Source organism: Macaca nemestrina, chromosome 15 (genome assembly GCF_043159975.1).
Source record: "Macaca nemestrina isolate mMacNem1 chromosome 15, mMacNem.hap1, whole genome shotgun sequence".
NCBI lineage: Eukaryota > Metazoa > Chordata > Mammalia > Primates > Cercopithecidae > Macaca > Macaca nemestrina.
The window spans coordinates 51,026,597-51,045,771 of NC_092139.1; the positions used below are offsets into that span (position 1 = coordinate 51,026,597).

General features: G+C 43.1%; 1 protein-coding gene and 1 long non-coding RNA gene across 4 annotated transcripts in view; both read left to right on the forward strand.

The window, feature by feature from the left end:
* The window catches only part of LOC105486860 (uncharacterized), an 80,313-nt gene extending 71,925 nt beyond the window's left edge, over nucleotides 1–8,388 (forward strand). For both annotated transcript variants that reach the window (XR_011613547.1, XR_011613548.1), the window contains exon 3: nucleotides 1–8,388. This exon is cut by the window's left edge and continues 22,657 nt beyond it. This is a non-coding gene — a long non-coding RNA (uncharacterized lncRNA).
* LOC105486861 (proprotein convertase subtilisin/kexin type 2) overlaps nucleotides 1–19,175 on the forward strand; it is a 253,633-nt gene that overhangs the window by 105,991 nt on the left and 128,467 nt on the right. The gene's annotated exons all lie outside the window — the stretch shown is intronic.

Sequence of the window (19,175 nt, forward strand, 5' to 3'; positions counted from 1 at the left end):
GAATAACATCTCTCACTAGAGTAATCAGAGTCACTGGAATGAGAAATTGCCGGGTACCACAGGCACACTGAATTGTAATTTATTTTTCAAATGTGTGGTAAGTTGAGGACACTGGAAATGAACATGGTACAATGAGAATCAGAAAACAGCAGGTTAAAATTTACCAGTTAACTTGGGTATGCCATATAATTCCCACAAGCCTCATTCTCTGCATCCACAAAGTGCAGTGAGCGGTGCTTCTCTCTCAGTGTGGTGACAGCAGTCAGTCCACATTCTTACAGGGTGAGGGGGCAATGGGTCCAGGGCCATGGATGGCCAAAAAATGTTCTCTGCTTCAAAAAATGTGATGGCTGACTTTGAGGCAGAGAAACTGGTGGTAAAGTTGAGGCTGGGGAGGGCCAATAGGAAGGGGCCATGAGGGGTGGAGAACAACATCTGGAAGAAAATGTTCCTGCTCTGAGAGAAGTAGAGGACATGGAACCATGGGACTAGTACTTCTCACCCACACATCTATTGTATGGGATGGAGATCTGCACCACCAGCTGGATCTTCAAGCAAGAACATAAAACAGTGATATTTCATTTCTAATTACACATTCTCTCAGGCCTGTTGGGTTTCCCCTACAATTAACTGGCTCTTTGCAAAGGCATTATCGTATACAGCCAAAGGCCTTGGTTTCAGACTGAGGCAAATCTGGTGTAAAACTGGCAACCTGGAAATTGTGTGACTTTGGGCAAGTTACTCAAAGTTTATCAAGCTCAATTTCCTCACTCATAGAATGGTAGACAATTGTTCAGTTACTATTGCTGTGTAGCAAATTACCCCAGAGCCTAGAGAAGAAAGGAAACCACAGTTTTTTGGCTCACTATTTTGTGATTCAAGAATTTGGGAAGGGCTCACGGTTCCCATGTGGGATGCCATATGCTTGCAGTCATATGGCAGCAGAGGTTGGCGGGGGGGTTGTCTGAAGACTCAACAGGGCTGGATGTCCAGGATGTCCCATCACATGGCTACAGGCTGGGAGCCCAGCTGAGGACCAACCAGAGGACCAAAACTCAGCTTCTCCAGGACCATAGTCTCAGGGGGCTCAGACTTCCTTATATGGTAACTGGCTTTCCCTAGGTCAAAATGCAAGATGTCCTTTTCTGATGTATTCTTGGAAGTCAGACAGCATCATAGCATCACTTCGTGTCTGTGTCTGTGTGTGTGTGTGTGTGTGTGTGTGTGTGTGTGTTCCTTGTCTAGTTTTTATTTGTTTGCTTGTGGGCTCTTTTATTTATTTCAATAGGTTTTGGGGAAACAGGTGGTGTTTGTTTACATGAAGAAGTTCTTTAATGGTGATTTCTGAGATTTGGTGCACCCATCACCCAACCATTGTACACCATCCCCAATGTGTAGTCTTTTATCCCTTGCCCCTTTCTACCTTCCCCCTAAGTCCCCCAAAGTCTATTGTATCATTTTTACACCTTTGCGTCCTCATAGCTTAGCTCCCACTTATAAGTGAGAACATACGATGTTTGATGTTCCATTCCTGAGTTACTTTACTTAGAATAATGGTCTCCAGTCCCATCCGAGTTGCTGCAAATGCCATTATTTTGTTCCTTTTTCTGGCTGAGTAGTAGTCCATGGTGTGTGTCTGTGTGTCTGTGTGTGTGTGTATCACATTTTCTTTATCCACACATTGATTGATAGGCATTTGGGCTGGTTCCATATTTTTGCAATTTGAAATTGTGCTGCTCATCCCAGCATCACTTATTTCACAATAAATCAGTGGTTGAATCAGTCACATGCTCATCCAGGTCAAAGAGAGGAACACAGGTTCTACCTTTTGATGAGAAGAATAGCAAAGAACTCACAGACATGTTTTAACACTGTCACAATTATAATACCACATTATGGTATTGTTGAAAGAATTAGATACATAATCATTGTAAAGTATTTTGCATTTGGTGCTATTGTTGAGATTTTTGTATTTGCATATAGCAGGGAAACAGGTTGCTGCCTCTGAGCTGGAGAGATGCAGGTTTTAAAGACAAACATAGGTATATGCCATCCTTTCTTTAAGCCTCAGCTTTATAAAAACCTAGTCACTTGAACCCAGGCTAGCAACTAGTTGAATGCCATTGATTGCTTAGAGGAATTAACCAAACACCTTCTCTGGGTCCCTAAGATGCATTGATCTCCTGCTTTTCTCCCCAGCACTGTGCGAATGTCACTGAATGGTGGGAGGCTGTTTAAATGAGCAGAGATATTGATTTTCTTTTCTACCTTTTTGAAAGCTCTTTGCTTACCAGGTGCTGAGCAAACATCAGGCAAATGGCAGTCCACATAGAAATAGATGATGCGAGGAGCAACAATGGCAGTTATGGCTTCTGAATGTGAAGCTAGTTAAGCAGCAGGTGCCCCCACTACACACTCTGGCTTTAGATGCAGAACTACACATCATTGTTCACACTTTGTCATTTGCTAATTGATAATAGAGCTCACCCATGTGGCACTAAGTAGCATAGTGGAAAATATTTCCAACCAATCCATGGAAACAGCTCCATCCCTGTCTGAAGAGGGCTGACTGAAAACTGAGATGAACTGAGGGCCAGTGATGGGGTAATGCGGTGCATTTCAGAGGCTGGGATCTGCATCCTAGGTGTCCACGTGCAAAATCGGTTATACCCTTGGAAATGACAACAAAGTCCTGTCTTAGTCTGTGTCAGAGATGACAGATAAACACAGGTGAAGATATTTCTGGGTTTCTTTGATATAGAGGACATCCAAGAAACCACACATCAACATTATGTTGCCATTGACACCCAAGGAAACGGATGTGTGGTTAACTTCTCCCAAAGAAAAAGCCAGGGGTTCCCTCAGGGAGTCAAAGGGCAGCAGATTGGAAATCACTCACAATTCACACCATTGGAAGGAAACGAATGATGGAGGATGGAGAAGAGCCCTGTTTACAATATGTGTTTCCTGAAGGATACAGTCCCAGAGAACTTGCCTCAAAGAATGATAAAGGAGAATCCCCAGAGAGCGATACTTTTTCATGATTTTGTCAGATATTCTGAATTTAAGCAGATTACTGCTTTCAACAGAATATGATGAAAACCATAGTGGGGCATTCTTGGGCTTGCTTTTCAGTTTTTACGATGTTCTTAGGGAAAAGGCCTTACTGGGTCAGGTTTGCCAGGCTCTGTCCTTGGAGCACATTTTCAGCACTTGGTTGGAAGAACATTCATTTAACCCTCAGCTGTAGATGAGAACAGGATGCAGCAATTTTACTGCAAACCAGAAAATAAAATTGGCTTTTCTATCCAGGAAGAAAATAAAGAAAATTCTGCCTTATCTTACCTTATAAAGATAATTCCTTTGTTTTCCCTGAAATAAATAATAATCATTTAAAAGCATTGGGAGAGGTGTGCAGTGGTTTAGGCCCGTACCACATTTTGGGGGTCCGATGCAGGAGGATCACTTGAGCTCAGGAGTTGGAGACTAGGGCAGCACAGGGAGACCTGACTCTAAAAAAATAAAAAATGTTTTTTTTAATTAGCTGGGTGTGGCGGTGCATGCCTCTAGTCCCTGCTACTTAGGAGGCTGAGGCAGGAGAATTTCTTGAGCCTGGGAGGTTGAGGCTGCAGTGAGCTGTGATCATGCCACTGCACTCCAGCCTGGGTGACAAAGCAAAAACCTATCTCAAAAAAAAAAAAAAAAAAAGAAAAGAAAAGAAAAAAAAAGCATTAAGAGAAGAGAAAGAGGGAAATAAAGTCTAAATGTCCCCCTTCTGCATACAATGTGTCTGGGTTCAGGTCAGGCAGGCACTGGAACTTGGGCCAGTTGCTCTTACTTGTCCCTGAGCTCAGGCACTTCCACACCTGTGTTCCCTCCAGACTCAGGTTCTTTCTTCTGAGAAGAAACCTTACATTTTTTTGGGTGGGGGATTGTGTTTTTGATTTTTTTGTTTTTTGTTTTTTTTGAGATGGAGTCTTACTCTGTCGCCCAGGCTGGAGTGCAGTGGCGCGATCTCAGCTCACTGCAACCTCTGCCTCCTAGGTTCAAGCAGTTCTCCTGCCTCAGCCTCCTGGGTAGCTGAGATTACAGGCATGTACCACAAAGCCCGGCTACTTTTTGTATTTTTAGTAGAGACAGGGTTTCACCATGTTGGTCATGCTGGTCTTGAACTCCCGACCTCATGATCCACCCACCTCGGCCTCCCAAAGTGCTGAGATTACAGGCATGAGCCACTGTGCCCAGCTAACCTTATGTTTTTTAAATTGTTTTTGCTGGTTTTGTTTTCAAGTGAACTTTTTGTCTGTTCTGTCAGGATCATTTCAGGAGAGTAGCAACCCTAAAGAAAACGTTTTCTTTGACATATCTCTCATTTTAAAAAAATTAAATAAATACTCAGTGAGTTCCTACTTTGCACCTGGCACTTTCGGGAACTCAGAAACAGATAAGAGAGGGCTCATTCCCAGGGAGAGGGATGGTGTTAGGAGATGAGATGGGGCTGGGACCTTCCTAGAGCTCTGAGTGCTATTGGGAGGGCAAACAAATACATGTCATTCCTGGAGTGATTAGGAGACACTGGCAATTCAAAGGGAAGACAATCTCAACATACTAGTGAGATAGGTGAGTCCAAATTGATAGCAGAACTTCCAGCATATCAACCCTCCTTAAAATTCAAGACAGAAGTCTTAGAAAGGATATAGGAATGTTTACATAGCATCTTGCTTTTGAAGTGATTTTGCTGGCCTCATCAAGGCATGCCATCTAGTTTTCATTAAGAACAGCACACATTTTTAGGGAGATTTATTCAACAATTACTGTAACAAGGCCCTCCCCTAGAAAGCTTCTTAGGGATACACAGCACTTTTCAGACCCCATAAAACAGTTGCATAAAAGTGATCAAATTTCACATTGTGAAACGAGACACAATGCAGCTTTTTAAAATGCTGACAAGGCATGAGCAACCTGGTGACTTTCATTTGCTTTTTGACCACAGTATGACCTGACATGTTTTGAAGTGGAGGAGACAAGTGAACAGAAATCAGTGAACTCCATCAGAGAACCATGGTAGGCTTGTTCACAAGATGCTGTGAGCCACCACGTCCTGGGTTTCTTTGTTTCGCAGCAACAGTAGCTGGAACACGAACATTGAGCTTATGATCCTCTGACATTTCCTCATTGGCTTCTGCCATTTAGCATTGCAGACCCAGCCCAGTTTGATTTTTTTATTCCTTTACAATTAAAATGTTTTGGGTTTTTTTTTGTTGTTGTTGTTGTTGTTTCTGCTTGAAAGCTTCTGGAATTTTGTCTCTATCGCTGAAATTTAAATATTCCCTGGAATATGGCTAAATATAGATCTCATGTTATTAATCTTGCCTAGAGTGAAGCGAGCCTTTCAGTCTCTACACTGAAGTGTTTTGCTCTGTGGCTTTTCCAGTGGTTCCATTTATTTGTTTGTTTGTTTTCCAGGAATATTGTTAGGAACATTCCCAAGCTGAGGAACTGGTACACACTGATAAATCTGGAACTTTGAATTCAAGCTGTGCTCTTCTACTGCCCAGCTTGCCTGTCATTGCTGCCCTCGGTCTAAGGACCAGCAATGGAAAAGAGTAGAGTGGCCTCCTAACTATGCATAGACTATGGGCTCAGTTTACTGTAGGTTTCAGTGAACACTAGCAATGGACATGTCATGAGTTAACGCTTTGACTTCTGGGTTTTAGGACCTGAGGCTCAACATTTGCCTTTTATAACATCCATGCAACCCACCCTGTCTGTTATGTGACACATTCCCCCTCTCAGGCCTAAGTTTATAACTCTCTGGCTATAAATTCCTAAGCATGGGGCTTTCCCCAAATGCTGGCACCATTAAGAACAAATGGGACAAGAAAACCCACCCTTTACTTCCACCTCCTGAGGCTCCTCAGTAAGGAGATATTGAAGCTTCTAGAGTCAACACAAAGGCAACATGGAGGAAGAGTCATACAGGTCCCCATGAAAAGATATCTGACTTGAGATCATTCCCATTTGATAGCAGTAGCATTTGCTGTTGAGAAAGCATTCAGAAATATTCCCATCCCCCAAACTAACGATAACTTTATCGTTGAATCTCTGTTTCTCTGTTCCGTGTCCTACACACCTAAAATTTTCCCTTTCAGCATTTTTATCTCTTTCTGGTAGAACTGCTAAAATTCACCTTTGTCATTACCAGTCCATTTCTGCATTGTGAATTCTGCTCTTTGCTGCTTTCAAACCAGATTTAATTTGGCTTTTGTGCTTGGCATCTCCTTCTTGTCTCTATAATTCTTCAATTTGCCTTTTGTTCCTTTTTACCTTTTGTATCTTTTGTTTAAAAAGGTAAAATTCTTCAGTTTTACCGCTTGTCTTGATGTGTTTTTCCCTCTCCATCTTACGGATTTGGGCTATTTCATCAAAATCTTGATGTCCATCCTAATTAATACACCAAGGAAATTTCCTCTGGTTCTTATGCTTAGTTATTTTGCAGTGCAGTGCTTTTCCCTGAATCTTCAGCAGGATGTTCCCCTCCCCTGTTCCCAGCATTTTTCATTCCAACTCTCCTACGTGGGTTTCTTTTTTCTGGCTTACTTATTTTTGAATGAGATCAGCTTTACCCAAACCCAGAATTCACCACCGGACTCACTGCTGGGTTGTCCCTGGTCTGTCCATTAACTAAGGCACCTCCTGAGATATACCACTGGAAGAGCACAGTTATTTGCCAAATTCCCAATATTTAAAGGATTGGCCAGGTGCAGTGGCTCACACCTGTAATTTCAGCACTTTGGGAGGCTGAGACAGGTGGATGACTTGAGGTCAGGAGTTCGAGAGCAGCCTGGCCAACATGTCTCTATTAAAAATACAAAAATTAGCTGGGTATGGTGGTGCATGCCTGTAATCCCAGCTACTTGGGAGGCTGAAGCAGCAGAATCACTTGAACCCAGGAGGCAGAGGTTGCAGTGAGCCAAGACCGCACCATTGTACTCCAGCCTGGGAGACAGAGCAAGACTGTCTCAAGTGTAAATAAATAAAATAAAAGATTGCAGGGTTTAAATTGAATCTCTTCCTACCCTTACTGCATATTTCTCTGACACTCTGAACAAATGAAGTGATTAATAACTGACAATCCACCAGAGTTCTTATGTTTCCATTCACACACTTAAATGTTGTGATTTATAGCTCCTAAAGTGAAGCGGGCCGCCACCAGTATCCACCTCCCTTCCATAAATTGTGTATTTCGGAAATATATATGTTTTTTCTTTATTGATACATATTATTTTATGTTTACCCTTTCAAAGAAGGGTTCTTGCTGAAAAATTCTCTTGTTTTCAGGAACCCTACAGAGATGGACCATCAAATGTGTTTATCTGTTCAGCTGCACTGAATAGCTATGCTACTTAGCAGCAATTCTTTTGAATTCCAGCAGCAGATGGACTATGAGTTCTGCTTTTCATGGCATGTCTTGAGTACTTCAGTGAGAAACTCAAGAGCACTAGGCAAGGAGTTAGTATCCAGAAGCCTCTTTCAGACAAATGATTCTGGCAGAAAACTGTTTTTAAGAGGAACAGACACAAGAGCAGAATAACCACATGTGCTCTCAAAAGTCAGACTTGTTTACAGAAAAATCTATCTCCACAACTGTTTTTTCACAGTGTTCCATGAACATGCTCCAGGGCCACCTCTCAATACTCACGTGTGCAATATGTATTTTTGCATCTTTCCAATCCTGTTCAGCCTGCTTCAGCTGCTGTTCAGTGAGAACCATGTGTTCCCAAAAGTGTAAGGTTAGCCTGGCCATAGGGGTAATTGATTTTCTTTGATGTGTTTGTATAAAGCACTATCCAGTCCCATTTTACAAGAAGGAGAATCGGAGTAGACAGTTTAAGGAGTGGACTGTATACTGTAAATGTTCTTGAGTGATAAGGCGTGTGTCACACCCAGCACCAGCAAATTATACATACACACACATGCAACAAAATTAGCATCATTCAGAAGTTCTTCCCACACATTTCAAGAGACATTGTTGCGATGGTGTTATTATTCCATGTTTACTTATTTAGAATGCATTTAGTGTTAAGCAATCTATAAAGTTCTTGTTTGTTTGCTTGTTTGTTTGTTTGTTTGTTTGTGACAGAGTCCTGCTCTGTCACCCAGACTGGAGTGCAGTGGTGCAATCTCCGCTCATTGCACCCTCTACCCCCCTGAGGTCAAGTGATCCAACTACCTCAGCCTCCTCGGTAGCTGGCACTACAGGCATGTGCCAACATGCCTGGATAATTTGTGTATTTTTTGCAGAGTTTCACCATGTTGCCCATGCTGGTCTCAACTCCTGGACTCAAGCGCTTCACCTGCCTCAGCCTTCCAAAGTGCTGGGCTTACAGGCGTAGCCCATTTCTTTTGAGACAGCGTTGTGCTCTGTTGTTCAGACTGGAGTACAGTGGCACGATCATGGCTCACTGCAGCCTTGACCTCCTGGGCTCTAGTGAGCCCCACCTCAGCTTCTCGAGCAGCTGGGACTACAGGTGTGCACCACCACACCCGGCTAATTTTTTTGTTTGTTTGTCTTTTGTTTTTTGTTTTGGTAGAGACAGGGCCTTGCTATATTGCCCAGGCTGGTCTTGAACTCCTGGCTTCAAGGGATCCTTCTACCTCAGCCTCCCAAGGTGCTGGGACTACAGGCATAAGCCATGCACCTAGCCAACGTTTATTTTTTATCACAACACAGTGAGGTTCCTGCTGTAATTATCCTGATTTTACAGGTGAGAAAACAAATGTACAGAAAGCTTAAAAAACTTGACTAAGGCCAAACAACTAGCAAGTGGTGGATTCAGTATATGGGCCTAGACAGTCCTTCTCCAGAGACTGACTCTCACTATCACTTTATTCAGCACTCTCTGTATTGCATAAGAAGAAATACATGTTGCATCTGTAGCTGAACTTCATACAACTCACACCAGCTACATTTGGGAGACAGATTCATTTATTTAAAAATTCCTAGTGGCCACCACAACATCTGATAGTTAATAAGCCCATCTTAAATGTTTGTGAAAATGAATGGAATTAGATGGTTTTAGTAGCTTCAGTTTGACTCATCTAAGAAAATAGTATAACCCACATGTAGCTGTCCTCCTGAGGGTGGCCTCTGTTTTCACTATCTGCCAGCCATGAAACAGGGCTCCCTCATCCCTGCACAGATATCTTCGGTGGAATTTGTCAGCAATCAACCTCACTTCTCCAGCATGAATGTTAGCTCTCTTTCTGCATGTGGGAGGCAGAATAATGACCTTCCTAAAGATGTCCACATTCTAAGCCCTAGAACTTATGAATATGTTATGCCACATGGCAAGGTGGGGTTAAGGTTGTAGACAAAATTAAAGTTGCTAATAAGCTGGCTTTAAGACAGGGAGATTATCCTGGATTGTCTAAATGGCCCCAATGTAATCACAAGTATCCTTACAAGAGGAAGGCAGAAGAGAAAGTCAAGGTGATATCATACAAGAAATATTTCATCCACTGTTGCTGCCATTGATGATGGAGAAATGGGATCAGGACCCAAGGAATGAGGAAGCCTCCAGAAGCTGGAAAAGGCAAAAAAATGAATCCCCCCCAACCAAAGAGCCTCTAGAATGAGCACAGCCCTACTGACACCCTGATTTTAGACCTCTGATCTCTAGAACTGTAACAGAATGAATTTGTGTTGTTTTAAGCCACTAAGTTTGTGGCCATCTGTTATAGCAGCCACAGAAAACTGCCCACCGCAGGATGAAAAACCACTCTCTCCTGGTATTTCTCAAAGGGCTAATCTAAGAGCATGGATTGTTCTGTACCTTCCAGGAGCACTATTGCAAAGTCAATTCATTACTTTTTTCATTTGTTCCGCATCACCATGCTGAGGCTCATTAACGCCCTGTCATCGGTGCTCCATGCGTAAGTAGAAGTGTGTTAAGAATCAATCGCTCTGACCTTTATTCCTTGTTGTTTTGTCATTCGTGGGCTGCTTGGCTTGACATATGAATTACTCTCCAGCTGCCTGGTGCTGGGGAGGCACAGACACCAGCCCCCAAATATTTCAGACATATGCCAATTGCAATTTCAACACACATTTTTTTTCTACCGTCAACCCTGGAACTGTTCCATTGGCAACGAATGAAATATGAATAAGAGGAAATAATTGACAAGGCATTGCTGTTGACTAAGGGGCTAACCTTTGAGGAAGATTAAAAACAGATGTCTTGAAGAAGAAAGAACTGAGGAAATGAATCTTCTCTCTCTTTAACTCTTTAGTTCATTGTCCTCATCCAAAAATTAAACTAACACACTCTGAAGAAGGTTTAAGGAGATCAGGAATTTTCAAGAATTCATTTGTATTCTGTAGCAGACAGCTTGTTTGTGTGTTTCCCATTGAAAACTTACAAGAAACAATACTGCAACCTTTGTTATAGCAAATAACTGGTGAGTGTATCCCTCCATGCCAAAGACATACCAAGCATAAAAAATGTGCCTAGAAAAACAAATAACTTTGGAAGGCTGTTTTCCCGGTGCCTTCTCACTTCCTTCGTCTTAGTCCTTCTTCTCGTGATGGTGCCCAACCTAAGCCCTGGATCCTTTGCTATTGATTTCAGCAGTATTTCTCCCTGACTTGCAGGAAACTGCCCAAGGCTTTCAAAATTACCTTTTCCATAAACTGCTGTTCCTTCCTCGAACCAATCTCAACCAACATCTTTGCAAAAAGCTGCCTAATTAATGAGTTAATGCACAAGTGTGGGTAAGTGATAACACCTGGATGTGCTACCCTTCCCAGAGGACTTGTTTTCCAAATCTTTTCAAATAGAGACATAATCAGCCTGGATAATGCGTGCTCAAAATTAAAGCTTAACCCTTCATGGCAGGAGTGCGGTCAGTGTGCGTGTGCTCAGGGGAGGTGATTTGGGTCATTGGAGGCTTTCTTTGTGCCCCTCAAATCACAAACCACTACCCAAATGCTGCCCCTGCTTCCACCCTGACGATGAAATGATTTCATGGATATATTGACCATTATAATTATAGCCAGTGACATTTATAATATGTTTCATTATTCTCAACAGGAAAAGTTTATTTCATGTCATCCTCACCAGTAAGCCTGTGAGGTCAAGAAATCCATCATCCCCATGCTATACATCAGAAATCAACAAACTTTCTGTAAAGGTCAGAGAGCAAATATTTCAGGCTTTGAAGTCATATGGTCTCTGTTGCAATAACTCAACTCTATGGCTGCAGTGCAAAAGCAGCCACAGGCAGGGTATAAACAAACAGGCATAGCTGTGTTCCAACAAAGTTTATTTACAAAAGCAGTCAGCAGACTAGACTTGCCAAATCCATGGTCTGGATGAAGAAAGCACAACCTGGAGAATTTGAGGACCTACCTCAGAATATGCACAAATCAGAAGCAATCCACCTCAGAACCCAAACCCAGTTCTTTCTTACTTGAAATTCAGTGCTCATTCACTGAACCACACTGTTTGGGGCATAGTCTTTGGCATTCATAGACTTTGGATCCATGACTTTGGATCAAATTGACAATACTCTCCACCCACCCACCTACCTCTCTCATTTTCATCACACACACTTGTAAGGCAGCAGCTGGGGCTGGGGTACCATCATTAGCCTGTGGCCATGGAAACAGAGTCAAGGTAACTGACCCACAGGACCAAAACACATGACCTTGATGGTATTAGCTCTTTCCATTGAAGGTTGCTGGCCATATATAGCATAATTGAATGAAACTGCAGAACATCTTCAGTCAGATCCACCTGTGCCTTCGAGAAGCACATTAATGAGGCCTCCCTCCAGCACAGAATGGGAACTAGGCAATCCAGACACGTCCCCACCCAGCATCTTCCTTCTGGTTCACTAGCAGAACTGGATCATGAATCAACAAAATGAAGGAGGCTTTGCAAAAACAAAGCTTTTGGAACCTGTATTCCTGGGTGGTGCTGGAGCCATTCATTCCCAGCCAGGTGCCATGAGCACCTTCTCTGTGGGTCCTGTTGGCTCCCCTTTACCTCTCACCCCCAAACACCTTTCCAGGGAGGTATAGTGCTGAGTGCACTGGTCAGATGTGGGGACACTGACTGGTCACAGCTGGAGTGAAGAGTGACAGAGACTTCTTCTCGTCCGCCTACCCATTTGTTCCTCCTCCCATTTGTCCTCCCAGGAGCTCTCCTTGTTAGACTGAGGCCCTTTAGACCACCTGCAATGGGAAACACAGCCATTCACCTGGCCCGGGCAGGTTCTCTGGGGTGCTACAATGTGCATGATCAAAGCTATTCATGTATTAAAGAGGCTTAGCTAGCTTTACTTCTTTACTGCACTCACATCTCAGGAGACACTCATTGAGAAGAACACATCATTTTGACCAAGAACAGCATTTAGGGACTGTCTAGCTTCTCTGGAAAATTGTCCTCTCAAGCACACCTCAGTCTAACCATCCCTGCCTTAACATCCAGCATAGAGCCTCCATCTTTTAAAATCCTTTTCCTTAATATAATTTCCTAAATCCATCTCCTAACATTGCCCCACCACACTGGGAACAAGCACAGCCCTGGCTGCAATGCACATGTTCCAGCAATGTAGAAGCTGAGATTTCACTTTCTCAGGGTTCTCGTTGGCTGCCTTGGCACCTCGCTCCACGAGAAACATCTTCGATCCCTCCCTAATTACATTGATTTATCTCATGGTATACCTTGTATCCAGAGCTTTAGATGATAGATAGCACTTTGTTAATATCTTGTCACTAAGACTCAATGACTGGAACTGTGGTCAGAGGCATGCAGCCATATCCTCCCTCCTCAATTGATCACCTTGATTCTTGCAAGATGGGCCAACCTCTGCAAATGAGGGCAATCAATACTGTGCATTCAGCCATAATCGTGGCTTAACTCGGTATTCTTTGAAAACTTAAGCTGTGTAATTTGCCTGTAATTGGGCTTTCCAAAAAGTCATACCTCCTGCTCAAGGAGGCAATTAAGCCGGCAGACTCCCTGTCTGCTGCCTGCTCTCTCCCTCCTGACATCTGACTGCCATGGGTCAATCTTCCCTCCGCAGACCTCTCTCCTCTCCAGATCCCTGTTTGGATCTCAACAACCAAAGCCAGCAGCTGGTGGCAAAGTAGATGAACTAGAACATCTGAGCCTTGGAGTGACCTTTTTCTTCCATAATCTCCCACGTCATTTCCAGCAATGGCTTTTGGGGGTTCCTTGCTTGATGAGCTGTGTCCAGCTCATCAATTCAAACACTGAGATAACACACCGTGTTGCAAAGGCAGAAAAGCTAGAGCCCCAACAGTGAACCCTCATGTAAACCATGAACCATGGGTGATGATGATGTGTCAGGGTCGGTTCAGCATGTGTAACAAATGCACACTGTGCTCCAGGAGGGATGTTGATAATAATGGGAAGGCCGTGCATGTGAGGAAGCAGAGGATATGTGGAACTCTCTGTGCCTTCCTCTCAATTTACTGTGAACCTAAAACGGCTGAACGACAGAAAAACAAGAAAGACGAAAGAAAAAGAAAGAAAGAAGAAAAAGAAAGAAGAAAGTAAGTCTAACAAAAAGATGTGGAGACGTGCCCTTTGTGCAGATGGGGACTTGTGTTGCATTTAGGACATGCTTAGGAATGGACTCCAGCTGGCTTCTCTTCCCACATTTGATTTGCTTTGTCGTGAGTTAGCTAAGAGCAAGAAAATTAAAGTCCAGGTATCTGGGCCACTTTGGAGCAAGATGAGCCTGGCTTGAGGTGTTTTGGAACAAGAGAAGTCACTACCCCACTGCCTTTCTACATTACAAAAACATTAGCAAAAATTATAGAAGTAATTGCTGGCATTTCTCGAGTTCATACTGTGGGCCAGGTGCTTACATGCACCATCACTTTTGGTCCTCACCACAACCAAAGTACACGTGGGAGCAGAGGAGCAGCACAGTACGGTAGAGAAGTACAGAGCTAGACTGCTGGAGTGTCGTGTCAGTTTGCGAGGGTTGTCATACGGGGGCGCCACAGCCGGGGTGGCCTAAAGAACAGAAATGTATGGAGGTAAAAGTCCGAGATGAAGGTGTCATCAGGGTTGGTTTCATCAGGACCATGAGGGAAGGCCCTGTTCCAGGCTCTTTCCTTGGCTTGTAGATGGCCGTCTTTTCCCTGTGTCCTCACACCATTCCCTCTGTTGGTAACAGTGCCTGAATATGATGACCTTAGTTATATTGGATGAGACCCCACCCTAATGACTACTTAATGACCTCTTTAAAGACACTATCTTCAAATACAATCCCATTCTGAGGTACTGGGGGTAAGGACGTCAACATTTGAACTTAGAGGAAACACAGTCCAGCCCACAACAGGCATGACCCACAGCTCTGCCCTTGGCTAACTGTAAGACCCTTAACCAGCCACTTGGTGTCTTCATGCCTTCATTCCTAACCTCTCATGTGGTTGTCGGGGAAAATAACTGAGATAAGGTACATGAGTACTCAGGGCACTGCCCAGCGCAACAGTCAGCCCTCAGTAAATGTCAGCCATCACTAGGGCTTATCCTTATTTTACAGGTGAGCAAACTGAGCCTTAAATGGGCTCCACAGCTTGCTGGAGATCCCACAGCCAGAGAACAACAGGTACAGCAGGACCTGTAACTCATGTCTGCCTGTCACCAAGACCAAGCTCTCATCCACAATCCTACGCTGCCTCCTTCACAATATTACACAGAAGGCAGCTGTGTGCCTACAAAGAAGTCAAGCTATGTTCCCCTTTTTGTGAGATGAAGGATACACAACCCAATCCATTTCAATTCTTGCCACTTCCCAAAGCTTGAAACGAGAGTTCTCAGACCTTCCTCTAACACCTTGTGAGAGGAAGAATTTACCCTGTCCCTGTCTGGTGCCCAGCTCTGTGAGTACACCCCAGAAATGCCTCAGATCCTCTACCCTCCCCAGGAAGATAACAATGACAAGGATGACCAGGCCAGGGCCCAGAGGGAACTTCTACCTTCAGCCCTAATCCTGTGTCCCATGTGGATGTGTCCTCATGCCCATCCATGGGTGTTAAAGCTAAAGTGTTTTAACCTGTCAGGAAAAAAAAAAAAATCTTCTACCTATAATAAAGGCAAGGTACGTTACCATGCAAATTAAGAGGTTTTTAACAAATAAAAGATTCATGCTCTTTGGGTACTTTCGCTACATTTTTAATACTTCCCCCAGCACACTGGCTCACTACGCCGGCTGCTCATTGGAATTACCTGGAAAGTTTTAAACACCGCTGAGGCTAGGGCCCATCCCTAGCAATTCTCAGTTCCCTGCTCTGGTGGTTGGCCTGAGCATAGGGCTTTTGCCACCTTCCCAGGTGATTGCACTGTGCACTCAAGGCTGGGGACCTCTGCTTCGCGAGGACATCTTGTTGGCTTGTAGTGACGTTAACTCCAGTCTCTGCCTCCTCCAACTCCACATGCCTTCACCCTGTGTGTCTGTATGTCTTCACATGGCATTCTCCTTGTTTCTAGGCCCTCATAGTATAGTGACACCAGCTGTACTGGATTGAGAACCCATGCTAATCTAGTATGACCTCATCTTAACTAATTACACCTGCAGTAACCCTATTTCCAAATAAGGTCACATTCTGAGGTACTGGAGGTTGGCACCTTAATATATCTTTCAGGACAGCACAATCCAACCCATCACAGTGCTAAATAAAAAAATTATCAGTGACACAGGAAATACTTTCACACAATCAAGGACATCATAGATTAATAAACCAGTATTTTCAGCAACATGTTGGTTTTGTGTTTTATGCTCCTTTTCTTGCTCTCACTTCAAGCAAAGACGTCCCTCACCCTCTTTGGAGGAAGGTCTCCCCTTTGCTCCCCTTCCTCCTGGCCCCTCCCTCCCCAGCACAGTCAATGCTAATGAACAGCTGTTTAGTTATCAGCCCAGCAGGGAAGTGATCATGGCCCAAGTCCTCAGAGAGTTATATGCACAGTTAAGTTGTCCCAGATCCTGGAAGGTTGACTATGTTATGTGCCCATAGGGTGAGGCAATGTGGCTTAGTCGAAAGTTCATAGCATTGAGAATCCATCAACCTGATGACTCTGCCATGTTTTAACTGTTGGACAACGGCTTCCAAAACTTCCTTTTCTCAACTGTAACAATACCTACCCCACAGTTTTGTTGGGAAGATTAAGGTCAGGCGTGGTGGCTCACGCCTGTAATCCCAGCACTTTGGGAGGATCACCTGAGGTCCGGAATTTGAGACCTGGCCTCAAATTCCAGGGTTTCAGCCCGGCCAACATGGTGAAACCCCGTCTCTATTAAAATAAAACTTAGCCGGGCATGGTGGCTCATGCCTGTAGTCCCAGCTACTGGAGAAGTTGAGGCAGGAGAATTGCTTGAACCTGAGAGTCAGAGGCTGCAGTGAGCCAAGATGGTGCCACTGCACTACAGCCTGGGTGACAGAGCAAGACTTCATCTCAAAAACAAAAGAAAAAAAAAAAAAGATTAAATGTAGTAAAAGTACCTTGTTAAGTGTAGAATAATATGCAAATGCACAGGGATGTTTTCTGCTGCATCCTAGCATGGTCATAACTGGCACATCATAGAGAGACTAGAGGCGGGTAAGGGATGGGTAGAGTTGCTTGGGTAACATTTGTGCACAAATGTCAAATTAAGGTTCAAAAGTTGAACTAGAATTGTGAAATAGCCATCTGTTCATTTTAAATAAAATATTACCTAGTACCAATTCTGCTAAAACTATTCCAAAAAATCAAGGAGACTCCTCTCTAACTTATTCTATAAAGCCAGCATCACCATGATAGCAAATCTGGTGAAGACACAATGACAAATGAAAACTACAGTCCAATATCCCTGATGAACATAGATGTAAAAATTCTCAGCCAGGCGCGGTGGCTCAAGCCTGTAATCCCAGCACTTTGGGAGGCCGAGACGGGCGGATCACGAAGTCAGGAGATCCAGACCATCCTGGCTAACCCGGTGAAACCCCGTCTCTACTAAAAATACAAAAAACTAGCCGGGCGAGGTTGCGGGCGCCTGTAGTCCCAGCTACTCAGGAGGCTGAGGCAGGAGAATGGCGTAAACCTGGGAGGCGGAGCTTGCAGTGGGCTGAGATGCGGCCACTGCACTCCAGCCTGGGGGACAGAGCGAGACTCCGTCTCAAAAAAAAAAAAAAAAAAAAAAAAATATTCTCAACAAAATACTAGCAAACCAAATCCTGCAGCACATCAAAGTCAATTCACCACAATTAAGAAGGCTTTATTCCTAGGATGCAGTTAGTTCCGCATATGCAAATCAATATATATGATCATCACATAAACAGAATGAAAAACAAAAACCATATTATCATCTCAATAAATGTAGAAAAAGCTTTTAATAAAATCCATCATGCCTTCAAGACAAAAACCCTCAACAAACTTGGTATTGAAGGAACATACCTTAAAATAATAATAAGAGCCAGCTATGACAAACCCATAGTCAGCATCATACTGAATGGGCAAAAGCTGGAAAGATTCCTCTTAAGGACAGGAACAAGACAAAGATGCCTACTCTTACCACTTCTATTCAACGTAGTACTGGAAGTCCCAGACACAGGAATCAGGCAAGAGAAAGAAATAAAAGGCATTCAGGTAGGAAAAGAAGAAGTCAAATTGTATCTCTTCATTTATGATATGATTCTATACCTAGAAAACCCTAAAGACTCAACCAAAAGGCTCCTAGAACTAATTAAAAAAAAAACTTCAATAGCATTTAGTTTACAAAATCAATCTGCAAAAATCAGTAGCATTTCTACACACCAATAACGTTCAAGCTGAGAGCCAAATCAAGAACACAATCCCACGTATAATAGCTATAAGAAGAATAAAATACCTAGGAATACATCTAACCAAAGAGACAAAAGATCTCTACAAGGAGAACTACAAAACACTGCTGAAAAAAGTCATAGAAGTCACAAACAAGTGGGAAAGCAGTCTATGCTCATGGATGGGAAGAATCAGTATCATTAAAATGGCCATACTGCCCAAAGCAATCTACAGATTCAACACTTTTCCTATCAAACTACCAATGTTATTTTTCACAGAATTAGAAGAAACTATGCTAAAATTCTATGAAACCAAAAAAGCCCGAATAGCCAAAGCCATCCTAAGCAAAAAGAACAAAGCTGGAGGCATTGCATTACCCAATGTCATACTATATTATAAGCCTACAGTAATCAAAACAGCATGGTAGTAGTACAAAAACAGACACATAGAACAATGGAACAGAAAAGAGAACTCAGAAATAAAGCCACACACCTACAACCATCTGATCTTCAAGAAAGTCAACAAAAGTAAGCAATGGGAAAAGGCCTTTTCATTCAATAAATGATGCTAGAATAACTGTCTAGTCATATGTGGAAGAATAAAACTGGACCCCTTTCTTTCACTATATACAAGAATGAACTCAATATAGATTGAAGATTTGAAAGTAAGGCATCAAACAATAAAACCCCTAGAAGAAAACCTAGGAAATACCATTCCGGACATAGGCCTTGGTAAAGATTTCATAATGAAGACTCCAAAAGCAATCACAACAGAACAAGAATCGACACGCAGGACCAAATTAAACTAAAGTGCTTCCGCACAGCAAAAGAAACTATCAACAGAGCAAACAGGCAACCTAGAGAAAGGGAGAAAATATTTGCAAATTATGCATCTGACAAAAGTCTAATACCTAGAATCTATAAGAAACTTAAACAAATCAACAAAAAAAAAACCATACTTTAAAATGGGCAAAGGACATCAACAGATACTTCTCAAAAGAAGACACACAAGTGGCCAAAAAACGTATGAAAAATACTCAACATCACTAATCATCACAGAAATGCAAATCAAAACCACAATGAAGTACCATCTCACAACAGTCAGAATTGCTATGTTTAAAAAGTCAAAAAATAGGCTGGGCACGGTGTCTCATGCCTGTAATCCCAGCACTTTGGGAAGCCAAGGCTGGAGGATCACGAGGTCAGGAGATTGAGACCGTTCTGGCCAACATTGTGAAACCCCATCTCTAATAAAAATACAAAAATATTAGCTGGGCGTGGTGGCGCACGCCTGTTGTCCCAGCTACTCAGGAGGCTAAGGCAGGAGAATAGCTTG